This window comes from Pteropus medius, unplaced genomic scaffold (assembly GCF_902729225.1).
Source record: "Pteropus medius unplaced genomic scaffold, Ma_sr-lr_union100, whole genome shotgun sequence".
Classification (NCBI taxonomy): Eukaryota; Metazoa; Chordata; class Mammalia; order Chiroptera; family Pteropodidae; genus Pteropus; species Pteropus medius.
Genome location: NW_024352784.1, coordinates 18,805,049 through 18,817,462, shown reverse-complemented (window position 1 = coordinate 18,817,462; position 12,414 = coordinate 18,805,049). Strand labels below are relative to the sequence as shown.

The 12,414-nt window shown below is 45.7% G+C and overlaps 1 long non-coding RNA gene across 14 annotated transcripts in view; it reads left to right on the top strand.

Moving 5' to 3' along the window:
• LOC120590062 (uncharacterized) overlaps positions 1-12,414 on the top strand; it is a 61,442-nt gene that overhangs the window by 4,163 nt on the left and 44,865 nt on the right. For 7 of the 14 annotated variants that reach the window (XR_005649633.1, XR_005649634.1, XR_005649631.1 and 4 more), the window contains 2 exons: positions 1,156-1,392; positions 1,729-1,789. The exons of 6 other annotated variants lie outside the window; for them this stretch is intronic. This is a non-coding gene — a long non-coding RNA (uncharacterized LOC120590062). The remainder of the gene's footprint in view (positions 1-1,155; positions 1,393-1,728; positions 1,790-12,414) is intronic. One more of the 14 variants, XR_005649636.1, reaches the window with a different exon arrangement.

Here is a 12,414-nt window from a genome sequence, read left to right as displayed (position 1 = left end):
TGGATTTAATCTTCACAGCAGCTCTGGAGGTTGATTGTGTTATTCCTAGTTCACAGAGAAGGAAATGGGCACAGAAACACATGCACCCACATAGCCAGCAAGTGGTTAGTCTGAGTGTCATTCGAGATCTGTGCGACACTACACCTGTGCAGGCAGAAGCCTTGCAAGCCCTGGCAGGGTTGGACTCTGTCTTCCAGGCTGGGGATTTCCATTGAGGGAGAGAAGGTCAGGTCTGTATTTTAGAAAGGTAGCTAGCTAGCTCCATGGGCAGTGGGGAGTATGAAATTAAGAGTAGAGAAACGAGTTCATTAGAGTAACTGACATGACAAATGACAAGGGCTTGAACTTAACACATTAAGATAGAGGAGTGGCAACGGAGAAAAGGTGATGTGTCAGAATGGATAGTGCTTGTGCCCCCCCCGCCGCCCCCGCTCCTTCCCCCATATTGTAGATGCCAGCTATGTAGACTGAAAGCAGTCTCTGCAGAGACCAAAAAATTGTCTCCTTTGGTATTTTCTGACAGCTAAAGAAGGTACTTGAGTAAAACCTGAAAGTGCCTTCCTCTCACATTGCCCACCCACTTGCCTTACCATTTCTGCCTTTCCAGGAGCATCTCAGAGGATGGAGTTCAGGTTCCTCAGACCCCAGTTAGGGAAATGCTGGTTTGAGCATTCAAAGGGGAAAATGTTGAAGGGACAAAGCCCTCAGAGAAGGAAGCTTCCTTTGGGTACAGTCTACAGCCTTCTGTTCCGTGGTGGACCCAGTGGACCCACCAGGGGAGGTGGGCCTTAGTTCTGGCTGTTCCTAAAGAGTTGACCTACCTCGAGTGTGTGTGTGGGGTAACTTGTGGTTACCAGGCATGCAGGGGCTGGCTCGGAAAGGGGAAGGGTAGTGAGTGAGTTCACAGCGGTGGCTCGCTCTTCGAGGAGGAGGGACCCCCCGCTCCCTTGAAGGTTGCAACCCTGCTGGAGAGTCAGGCCATACTTGGGTGAACTGGATTCAGAGCAAAGGAAGATGATTAGTCCCGGTGGCTAGTGTCTGCATGTCCTAGTCACGTACTGTTTGTTGCCATGTCAGTAATATGCCGGTCTCATGTCCTCTCTCCTAAGCAGTGCCAGACTCCGTAATCAACTTGCTTGGGCTTTTGTTTTCCAGATTGCATAAGACTTGTGCCCTTCAGATGATATATTCTTGGTTGGCTCAGGCCATTTGATCAGGTTCCGGCTTTATTTGGGCTGTGTCCTCATTGTGAGGAAGGTTACCTTCATTACAAGGGTTACCTTTATTGGACTGCCTATTTCCCGGCATTCGAAGTCACAAGCCATCTCCGCAGTGAGTCACTGCAGAAGACTCAGCTCTACCACTTTCTGCTGGATGGTACCCCTTCAAGAGGTGACTTCTTATTCTTGTCCTAAGGGCACCTCTTGGCAGCCCCCTAACTGCATTTTGTTAAAGTGCCCAGTGAGTTTGTCTGGCACTAATAGGGTACCTGTTTTAATGGGAGGAGAGCATTTTCGCTTGGTGATGTTAGTTGTCATGCCTGCTTCTTGAACATTATGTCCTAAGCAAAGCTCCATTTTTTTTTCTTTTTGCCTTATGTTTAGCTTTCTGTGTATATTTGGGGTGTGTATTTTAATTATTACTGGGAAACAAAAAAGATATTTATCACATGTTAGAGTCTGTATATTTAGCCAGGATACCATTGATTTATCTCTCCTTTTTCCACAGTGTTGCTGTTTTGTTGGCAGAACCATCTGATTTGTATACTGGTTCAGTTTGGATTTCAGTAGTGAGTGTGAAAAGATGCCTGGGCTGTTTGCCGAAGTGGCGGGACTCAAATGAGTGGGCTTTGGGCCTGCCGGTCTTGGCTCTCCCGCAAATGTGAGGGGTCTGGCACACGCGCCTTTGTTGGGAAGGTGGAGTTTGGCCAGGCCTTTTTGTTGGCATTGCCTGGGAGCAGTTCTGCTGGTAACAGTAGGTGGCTTTCCCTCTGCTGTGGGAAAAAGAATTCTCTCTTAATCCTGGTATTTGCCTTTTTTCTCATCCCATGGGGATGAGAGGGAGGAAAGTCCCGGAATAATGAGTTTTAGAGCTGGGCAGGTTCAGGGTGGGTCAGATTTGCAACTTCCACAGAGCTTTTTCAGAAGCTTTCCTCACATTCCATGTTTCCCTTCTCTCTTGATCCCAATCCCTTCTGTCATCAGTGGCTTAGAAATGGGACTTGAACTTTATCACTCTTGGGAAGACCTGGGAGTGTGACATCAAAACTTGTTCAAAACGGGTGTGTCAGTTTTATACCAGCACAGGAACCTTATGTTCGTGGTGGTTGTGGTGTTTTTAAATCAGTTTAATTGCTTTTTTCTTAAATGATATAGGTAATACATGAATATGTTATGTTCTTGCACCCCACCCTCCCATTCAAATCGTACATTGTAGTACATAGCAGAACATGTAAAGTCCCAGCACCGCTGCTCCACACACTGCTTCCCTGCTGGGTCCTCAGAGGTAACCAGTTTTAACAGTTTGATGCATATCCTGAAATTGTTCATCATCCTGAATAGACAGACACAAATATATACAGTTTTGTTTTGTTCGTAAGCATCAGTCTGGTGGCATCATATATATTATTTCACTGTTTTTTCTTTTTCTTTTCAAATTTCTTATAGATCTTTTAATGCATGTAGCTCTTTAATTTGCAAAATATTTTATAGTATAGATAGATCATAATTTATGAGTCAGCCCCCATTGATAGATATATGAACCAACTCATTGGCTTTGCTGTTATATCTTCATTCATACATATTGTTACGTACATATGCATGTGTCTCAGGAGTGGAATTAGTGTGTCAAAGTTCTATACATTTAAGCTGTTACAGCAGTACCCATGTTGTGCTTTCAAGGGCTATACTGGTTTAAACTACCAGGACTGTATGAGGCTGCCCATTTCCCTGTGGGTTGACATTCTTCTAGGTGAAAGAAATAGATAGTGTTTAGTAGGCATTTCATCAATTACTGGTGAGCCTGAGATTCTTCATTTGGCCTCTGGATCGTAGTGGGTGGATCCATAGTAATCATGAGGGATGAGGGAGCTGAGCCCTCTGGGACCAAGGTGTGAGTGTCCTGTTGCTAGGGGTGGCAAAGTGGCAACTAGTAGCAAACGTTCCTGGTTTCACATTCTTTCTGCTTCTCCCAGAGCCTAGGTACTGTAGTAGAGCACTTTAGTTTTGGTGTGCCCTGCCAGAGTATTTCTTCCAGCCTCTTCCCACAAGGAAGCAAGCATGTATAAGCAGCATATTGAGACCAGTCCCTTTTGTACTGCCAGGGCAGGGATTCGAGACTGAGAAGCTAAATCGGGAGGACATTTAAAGATTGCCTGCCAGAAAATCAGATGTTCTTGCTTCTGGAATAGCCTCCATGAATGTAGTGAAGCCAGATTCTGTGTGCAGTGGCCTTTCCAGTGGTGTGGTGATCTGTTCCCCCTTTCTCCTGGCTTGATGTGGGAATATTGTGATGGTTTTTCCCTTAGCCTGGGTGCTTTGGGGAGAAGCCATGGTTTCTGAGAAGATGTTCTAGGGGCCTGACCTGGTAGGGGAGGCATGTGCAGACCCTCATGAATACGCTCACCCAGGCTGTCCCTGCAGGCTGAGCTGCCCAGTGGGTTTTGGAAAGCTCTGGCTTATTGGATGTTCAGGGTAGGTGGGAGGGCAGAGTGAAGAGTAATGGAGAGGCAGCCTGGGGTGCTAAAGAACTCTAGGGTCAGGCCAAGTGGAGTTCCAGCTCCCACTCAGCCCCTTATGGATTGAAACTTAAGCAATTATTTTATTTCCCTTAGCCTCAGTTTTCTCATCTGTTAACCAGGAATAATATTAGTACCTACCTCACAGGGCCGTTGTAAGGATTCAGAGTAATGTTTGTAAAGGGCTCAGCATATTACGTAGTAAGGATTCTAATTGTAAGTAACTACTACTATTATTTGTGTTCCCCGTAATAAATGTTAAGTGCACAAATGCACATTACATTTGCTAAATACAAAAATGCACATAGTCTAGTAATATTAATGAGAGGAGACCAGGAGATGAAGAGCTGACTAGAGGCAGATTCGGCTCAGTTGGGGCTATGAGAGTAAAGAAGGGGTGAAGGCAGGAGGTTTGGCAGGGAGCCTTTTGTGGGGAAAGTGGGTTTGATGTTCTCTTTTCACACTAGTTTTCCTGCTGTGAAATGCCAAGGCCCCAAATGCAGAGCCTGTTCCCTCTTTTTAGACGTGGTAAGTGTCGAGGCTGCCTAGAACAACCTCTCCCTTTTGTTTTTGTGGAGGCTGAGCAAGGCCCTGTAAGGTAACGTGCCTCCCTGGCCACATGGCCAACCGTCACAGAGTGGAGATGGGGTCCTCACTTTGGGGGTTGAGGTTCTTTCCCTTTTCTCCACACTGCCCTGCCATGTGCTGCCCATTTCCAGTTGTGGGGAAAAGAGAACTACAGGGTGTAGGCCCTTTGCAAAGGTCTGCATCCCGGGGCCCTTGTGAGATAAGGCCATTGAAGTGCAAAGAGGTAAAATCAAGTGCAGCCCAATGTGCATCAGGCAGGGTTGGGATTCAGACTCAGGCCCTCCTGGCTCCAAAGTACACGCTTGTACCTTCTAATGGGTTATGCATCTAACAGTGCTGGCCCTGGGGTGATGTCTGTGCTGGTTTCGTGTGCCTGATCACCTGAATGTTTGTTCATGTATGACAACAAGTTTGTTTGAAGCCCCTAATTTGCTTGCTGTTGGTTGACCCAAACCAGATATGTGGGCCCTGCAGGTTGAGTGTGGGGAAGGCTATACCCAAGACCTCTAAAGCAGGCCAGGCCACTGAAGTCCAGATGGAGACAAGGAAACCCTACTCTTGGGAGCCGAGCTTGGTGTGTGAGCTTGTCCTCTCAAGGCCTGAGTGGAGCAGAGCCACCCAACGAGGATGCAGGCAGGACCTGGGCAGACTGCATGGCTTACAGAGGCCTGTGACATGAGTCCAGATAATGTGTGTGAAAATTAGCTATGCAAACGAGATTATAGTGGCCTGTGGTGTGAGAGATTTCAAAGTAGTGTGTGGAAAGTACCAAATGCCTTAAATGTAGGTCAGCAGAACGGAGACTTCACCTTGGCTCCAGAAGTCTTAGAAGGCTTCTCAAAAGCAGCACATTTTAACAAGCCTTACCTGCCCCTTAGAGAGCAGGTAGACTTGGCTTCTAATTCAGCCTTCACTTTGCAGATGAGGACCCTGAGGCGCAGGGATGAGCTCCCTTGTTCATGGTCATGGCCCTCGTTGAGGGAGAGCTGAGGCTGGAGACTTTCCTATCCCTCCACCCCATGATGTATGGTCGGTGATCACTGAGCAGTGGCCATCCTCTGGGCTAGCATGGCACTCAGCACCTGAAGGAGCTCAGTCTTATTTATCAAATGAACAAAGTCCCCAGTTCAGTTCTGGACCTAGCTCTTCTGTCTCTGAGCAAAGTTAGGATATCAGCCTCTCAGTTTGCCCTCTGGAGGGTAGATATAGCACCCCCACCTCCTTCCTCAGCTTGTCTTCACTCAAGATTCATTCAGTATATATTTTTTGAGTGCCTACTTGGTGCCAGACGCAATCGTATGGTTGGGCATTTTGTACTGAACAAAAGAAGTTAAAATCTTGTTTCTTCTGGTGTTTGTTTTCTAGTGAGGGGCAACAGTAAGTGATTACAATTCATGGTATGTGTATTAGTTTCCTAGAGTTGCTATAACAAAAGAGCACAAACCACATGGTTTAAACAACAGAAATTTATTCTCTCACGGTTCTGCAGGTTCTGAGGGAGAATCAGTTCCATGCTGCTTTCATACCTTCTGGTGGCTGCAGGCAAGCCTTGGTGTTCTTAGCTTATGACGGCCTGGCTCTGCGCTCTGCCTCTCTCATCCCTCGTCCTTCTTCCCTGTGTGTCTCTAGTTTTCTTATAAGGACACCAGTCCTTGTGTTAGGGGCCCACTCAACTCCAGTGTGTCCTCATCTTAACTAATTACATTTTTCCAAATGAGGTCACATTCTTAGGTTCCAGGTGGATGTGGACTTTCAAGGGACCCTGTTCAACTCAGCACAGTATGTGATATGGTGATGTTTGCTGAAAAGCAGGAAGAGTGCCAGGGGCAGAGGTGAGGTGGGGGGCGGAGGTGTTGGTAGGTGATCAGGGCAGGCCTTGCTGAGAACTAGTGTTTCAGCTTCCATCTGGAAGAGGGAGTGGGAAGGGAGCTGATGTGTGGAGGGAGAACATTCTAGGCAGAGAAAACAGCAAATGCAGAGGCCTTGAGGTTGGCATGTGTACCTGCTGAGATGATGACAGCATGGTTGAAGTTTGTGTGTGCGTGTAGTGAGAGAGAGGGAGGGAGGGATATGTCAGGAGGACATGAAGTCTGAGAGTATGTGGGGATCAAGGATCAAGTAGGTCCTTGCCAGTCTGTGAAGTTGCCAGTTCGCTCTAGTGAGATGAGAGCCGCTGTCGTGGCTGTGAGCATGAATGAAAGCAGGATTGGCATGGACCAGCTCGTTTAGGATTTTTTCCAAGTTCAGTTGACCATTGCAGCGCTGTGCGTGTGCATCTAGGTATTTTGCAGCAACTATTTCTCTGCAGTTTCTTTTTTAAATGTTAGTGCCCTGTTAACCCTCAATCCACCTCCCTCTCCTGTCTGTTCTCTCTCCTTCTAGATGCCTTGTTACCCCTTCACCTCTCCACACTGAAACCACAGGCATGAAGAAGAGAAAGTAGATACAAGCCTGGGGAGGCTGAAACTGCCAGGACTCTCAGCATGTGTGGCAGCCCTTCTTGGAGTTGTGTGTCTCCTTTAGCCCGGGGTCTGCCTGGTGAACACTACACGTATGGTTAAGGACTTTTATCACCCCGCCAGATTTAGAAAGTGCTGATGTCATTGTGCCAGCTCAGTGTGCTCAGCTCCTGGGTCCTTCTGTGGATAAAGTCACTATGCCGTGAAAAGCGTCAAGTCAGCTCCCTTGGGCAGTGGGCTGCATTTGGCCTTGAAAATACAGGGCGAGGAAGGATGCCCAGAAATACCTGTGCAGAGACCGTGTAAGCTGTTGTATGGTCACTGCACAGGCCCAGAGCCCTCTCTACTCACCATTTTATTTTGTAACTGGCCTGCAAGTTTTATGCAGTTTTCTTTTGCCGTAAAAACACTTAGGCCTGCAATCTGAGTATCAGTCATTGAAAAGAAGAAGGAACTCCAGGCATGGCTTGCCTTCAGCATGCCTGGCCTGAAGGTCTGAGGCCTGTGCCGGTTTGGTTTGCATGGTTGCTGTGGGAATCATAACTTCAGATTCCTTGGCATCAGAGCTGAAGGGAAACCTTATCTGGCTGACATTTAATTTCCTTTTGGGGCCTCAAAAGGAAAGGGCCTGGCACGTTTGTGATTAGCGCTCCAGAGAAGTGGGCCATGGGTGGGCCTGCTTTTCAGGTCCTTTTCCCAGCCTCCACCTACTAGCGTAATGCCAGGAGCAGCCCATTGAAGGAGTTTATCTGGGAGGCCACTGGCACTGTCACCCCTCTGGGGAGCACCGCTTTAGAAGATAATGATATGTAAGCAGAGATGGAAATAGAATTCCCTAGCGCTTTTCAGGAGTTGCTTTTGGGCTCCACTCACTTACTCCCCCACCCTTCCCAAACACAACACACCCATATAGAATGAAAGTTGTGAAGACTATTCCTAGCTAGAAAATGAACATTAAATTGTGTTTTGTGAGACTGTAATTCCTTCTCCAGAGTTATTTCTGGGGGTGCTTCCCCCAGCACGTCAAAAACACTTCCTGAGAGGAGCTGCCTTTAAAACTGTGCAGCCTTCTCTGCCAGATGATACAGGAAGTTTTGACTCAGGGAGCATCCCCAGATGTCTGTGGAGTCTGGTCTTGTTAGAGGCAGAGAGACCTTACCCAAGAGTAGGAGCCAGACAGGGTGCCAAGTATTCCCATTAAACAGCCTCCATTCCTGTGCCAGGGTGGCCTTTGTCTCTGTGCTAACATGCCCCAAGTGCTAAGTAAATAAATACTTGTTGATGGGCGGGATCGACTGGATGCGGGCCCTGACAGTTTTTTGCTGGGCTCCAGAGCAGGTGGCATGCAGTGAGTTAGCTCAGAGCCCTCAGAGCTCGGTCTTCTTGTCCTTTATTGGGATTAGTCTCATGGCCTTGGGGAAGTCATTTGCCTCCCTGGGCCTCGGTTATCTCAGCTTTAACCTGCAGGTTGGATGAGCTGATTCCTGTCCCTTCCTGCACCCCTCCCCTGGTCACAGTAGGAACTCCTGGAGGGCAGTGGGAACATGAGCTCTTTGTCCTGTGGAGCCTGACACTTGCAGAGCTTCCACAGAGCTCCTCTGTGGCCTTTGTCCTCCTTGGCCAGAGCACCCCGCCTTCCCAGAGTGCCTACTTTGTGGGTAAATTTTGATGGAGAAGAGAGGAACAGGTGGTAGGGGATTTGGTGTAAGTTGCCATCCTGGTTCTGGAGACAGGTGTTTCCAGTTGTTCAATGCATACTCCTTGTTCCTGTCTCAAGTTTCATGCCACTTTTTATCCTTGCCTTGAACAAAGTCCCTTTATATCTGGATTTGTTGTGAGAATTGTTTTTGCAATTCCTGGTAAGGCAGAAAAGAATGGATCATTACTCCAAAATTGTATATACATTACCTTGCCAACTTAAGAACTATCTGTTTATGCATGGGAAAAATACTATAAAGAATTTATTTTCAGTGGTTATCTCTGGATTTTGGTATCACAGGAAATTTTTTATCTTTTTATTTTTCAGCATTTTCTATCTTGATCATGTATCATCTTTATAATAAAAACTTAAAATTACTATAAATCATAAATAGCTATTTATTAGGATTTGATATGCTAGGTATTTTAAGAACTTGTCATTATAACATCCTATTTAATCCTCACTATGACTATGTGAGATCTTTTTTTTAATATAAATGTTAACTTAATTTTTTATTGTGGTAAAATATACGTAACATAAAATTTACCTTCTTTAACCATTTTATATAGTTCTGTGCATTAAGTATATTCACTATGAGATTCCCCCGCCCTTGCTTTTTTAAATTCCTTATTTTATAAATGGGGAATCTGAGACTTAAAACAAAGTTGTTTTCCTAAGGTACAGAGAGTAAGTAGTTCCAGAGATAGGATCTGAACCCAGGACAGAGACTCAGAGACCTGGGCTCTCTGGCTTGTGGTAGTTGGAGTCCATGATTACTCACTTTGCCTGTGCTATACCTCTTTGACTCTGTTTCTTCACCTGTAAAATGGGTGGTAAAAATGCTTGTTCTACTTGCTTTCCACAATTATAGATGATTACATGTCATGATGTAGGAGGATAGTGCTAAGTAAACTCAAGGGCTGTCAAGTAAATTTCTGTGTTGGAGTTTTGAGTATCCAATAGTATGGGAAGGAGCATCCGAGGCTGATCTCAGATTTGAGGATGGACTTGGGTGTGGAGTAGCAGGTTTGCTTTGCTTGCTTCCATTTTTACCATCAGCTTGCTTCCTCCACTATCCCTTAGTTGGTAAAGCGTAGTGTTCCCTTGTCTACCTAGTACTGTATGTTGGAAAGCTCTGGGGTTTACTGGAATGTGTCTCTGCCAAGGTCTTTTGATTCATCCTCCCTAAGACTCACATCTCCCTGGTGAAATGACTTGTAACGTAGGGGATCATTTTGTAGTTATGTGATAGTTTAAAGTATCTCTGGTCTTGTCTCTGTTCCTTGTCTTTATAGCAAATAATCAGTCTGTCTCTTTCTATTCTCTAATCTTGAGCAGCCAATCATGCGAATGAGCTGAGATCTGAAGGACTCAGCTGGCGAGGGCAGGAGCTTACCATCTGATGGTGCTTGACAGTGCTTGCTTCTTAATACACCAGGCATTGTGTGCTGTGCAAGACACTGTGTGGAATATCAAGATAGAGAAGACAGGTTCTCAGCGCTCAGAGAACCCACTGTTACATGGGGGAAGATCCATATACTCAGGAAACAATTGTGAGGGTGAGGGATAGGTAGCTTGAAAAGTGACTGTCATGAGATGTATAGCCTTTAGTCTAAATGAATGAAAATGCATCATTGAGGCTAGTCAGAGGTAATGAATTCTTAGCGTAACTTCTGTGACCCTTTGCTTTTAAAAAACTGACCAGCTGTTTTAAAGCTAAGGTTTCTGCGTAGCTACCCCAAGATAATTTTTGAGTCATCACTGTTTCAGTGCACGTTTCATCTGACAAAGAAGGCCAGGGGTTCTGTGCAGGGCCCTGCTGAAGTCAGCGGCCCTGTCTCCCTGTCCGCTTGTTTTTGGCTTTGGTAATGGTACTCGAAGACTAAGTAGGTCACAGATATCTGTTTTGAACTGAGTGTGGCTGGGCTGCATGGACATTTAATTTCCAGATCAAATCCTGTTGGACTTGTTTGCCCAGGAGTTAGGCAGCAGGCACTCCCTGATTGGTCGTGTGGTGTATTTATAAAGTGTGAAGAGTGTGGAGGTAAGGAGACACTGCTCAATTCCTGTAGGAGAGCCAGTGGTGGAGAGGTTTCAGAAATCAGGAAGCAGGGGAGTGTAGTTTTTCTACCCTGCTTTCTTGAATTTTCTGAAAATTGTTGATTCTCACTAACTTCATGAAACCTTTTTCTTTTAAGAAAGCAAATGTCATTTTTACCCGGCCGTAGTTGTCTTCTGCTTATGTTAGCGATAGCTGCCAGTTGCTGATTTTCTGTGTGTTGAGTGTTTTATGTACATTTTCTTATTTAGTCCTCACAATCTTGGAAATAGATATTATTGTCTCCATTTTGCGGGTGAAGAAACAAAGTCAAAGCGGTGCAGTAATTTGCCCACAGACCGAGAGTGTAAGCAACAGGGCCAGAGATCTGAACCCAGGTCCTTCTGACGAGACTCTGCCCTTTGCACCACATCACAGTGGTCTTAGGAGCTCTGGAATGGAAGACGTCCCTGATTGGGAATGAGGAGTGTGGTAGCAGCTCCTGGGTCTGTTCTGAGGTCACGTGTGACCTTCCTCTCAGAGGAGGCCAGCTGGGGTGTTGGGGGTGCAGGCCCTCAACTCAAAAGGGCTTCGATGTGGAACTAGAGCTGTCTTTCAGGCTCTCATTCTGAGGTAACTGGACCACAGAATTCAATTTTCACCCTTTGTTGGATTTTTCTCCTGTTTCGCTGTTTTTCTGTAGGTGTTCTTGCCTAAGACCTCAGGTAAGTGCAGTGAGGTGATAAGATCCACAAGATAATAGTGACGGAGTTATTTTAACTACCACCTCTGTATGCGCTGGCTGTTGGCCTAAATAGTCCTCCATCTTCAGTGCTTTGTGCTTGCCCTATATTTTTGAGGAGTAAACATAAGCTTTTGGGTGGATGTTGGCTTTGTCTTTGCAGTTTCTTCCCCCTTAGCTCCTTACAGAGTGCTGGCAGTGATGCTGCTGCCCACAGTCTTTTATATTTGCTGGTGTGTCAGTTTTTAGATGCTTTGCACAGACATCGTCCCACCTAGTACTCCCCGCGAGCCATCATAACCCCCATTTTCCAGATGAGGATTCTTAAAGGATGTCACAGACTGGAGACGTTTAGATAGCATACCCCATAGCTTCCCCTGAAAGTTTTGTAAAAAATGTTGGAGGAGGTGTTTATTTAAAATCAGTAGTGTTCTGAAAGTGAAAGAATGCTCTCTTAAACGTTGTCTCTGCTGGCTGGTACACAGTGGGTTCACGGTCAGGAGTGCCTGGACCCATCCTAGTTTCCCTCTCAGCCATTTATTTCCTGGCTTTTTACTTAACCTCTCTGAGTCTGCATCCTGTAAATTGGGGATAATACTATTTCGCAGAGCTGTGGTAAGATGTGAACGAGAGATGATGTACATAAAATCACCTCGGACTCAATGAATGGTTTACTATCTGTCTTTATTTTCAAACACTGTGACTTGGGGAGATCATCGATCTCAGCGATAGAAGCAAAGGCCTGAGAAACCCCCTATCCCTAAGGGCCTTAGTAACTGACCTTTCCAGCAAACACCCTTCCCCAAAGCAAGAGGAATAGGAAGAAGCATAAAGAACCCTAAGGGACCCTTATTTTAGCTAGACTCTTTCCAAGATTTTCCCACTCTTTTTTGGTATTGGGGTGGAGTAGGAGATAGTCATCTCCTTTGCTTTGATCCAGAGCTCTAGGAAGTCTGTGTTAACCACATGGCTACTCTCAAGTGCCCAGGCCCAGTATTCAAAAATATGAAGAAATACTCAAACAGGATTTTAGAAAAAGAGGTTTTTGATTTCTTTAAACACATACATCAATACTTTTAGTACATACTTGTACAATACTATAATTATCTTGAAATGACTTTTAAAGTCAAATTTGAGGCCTTCTGGCCTCAT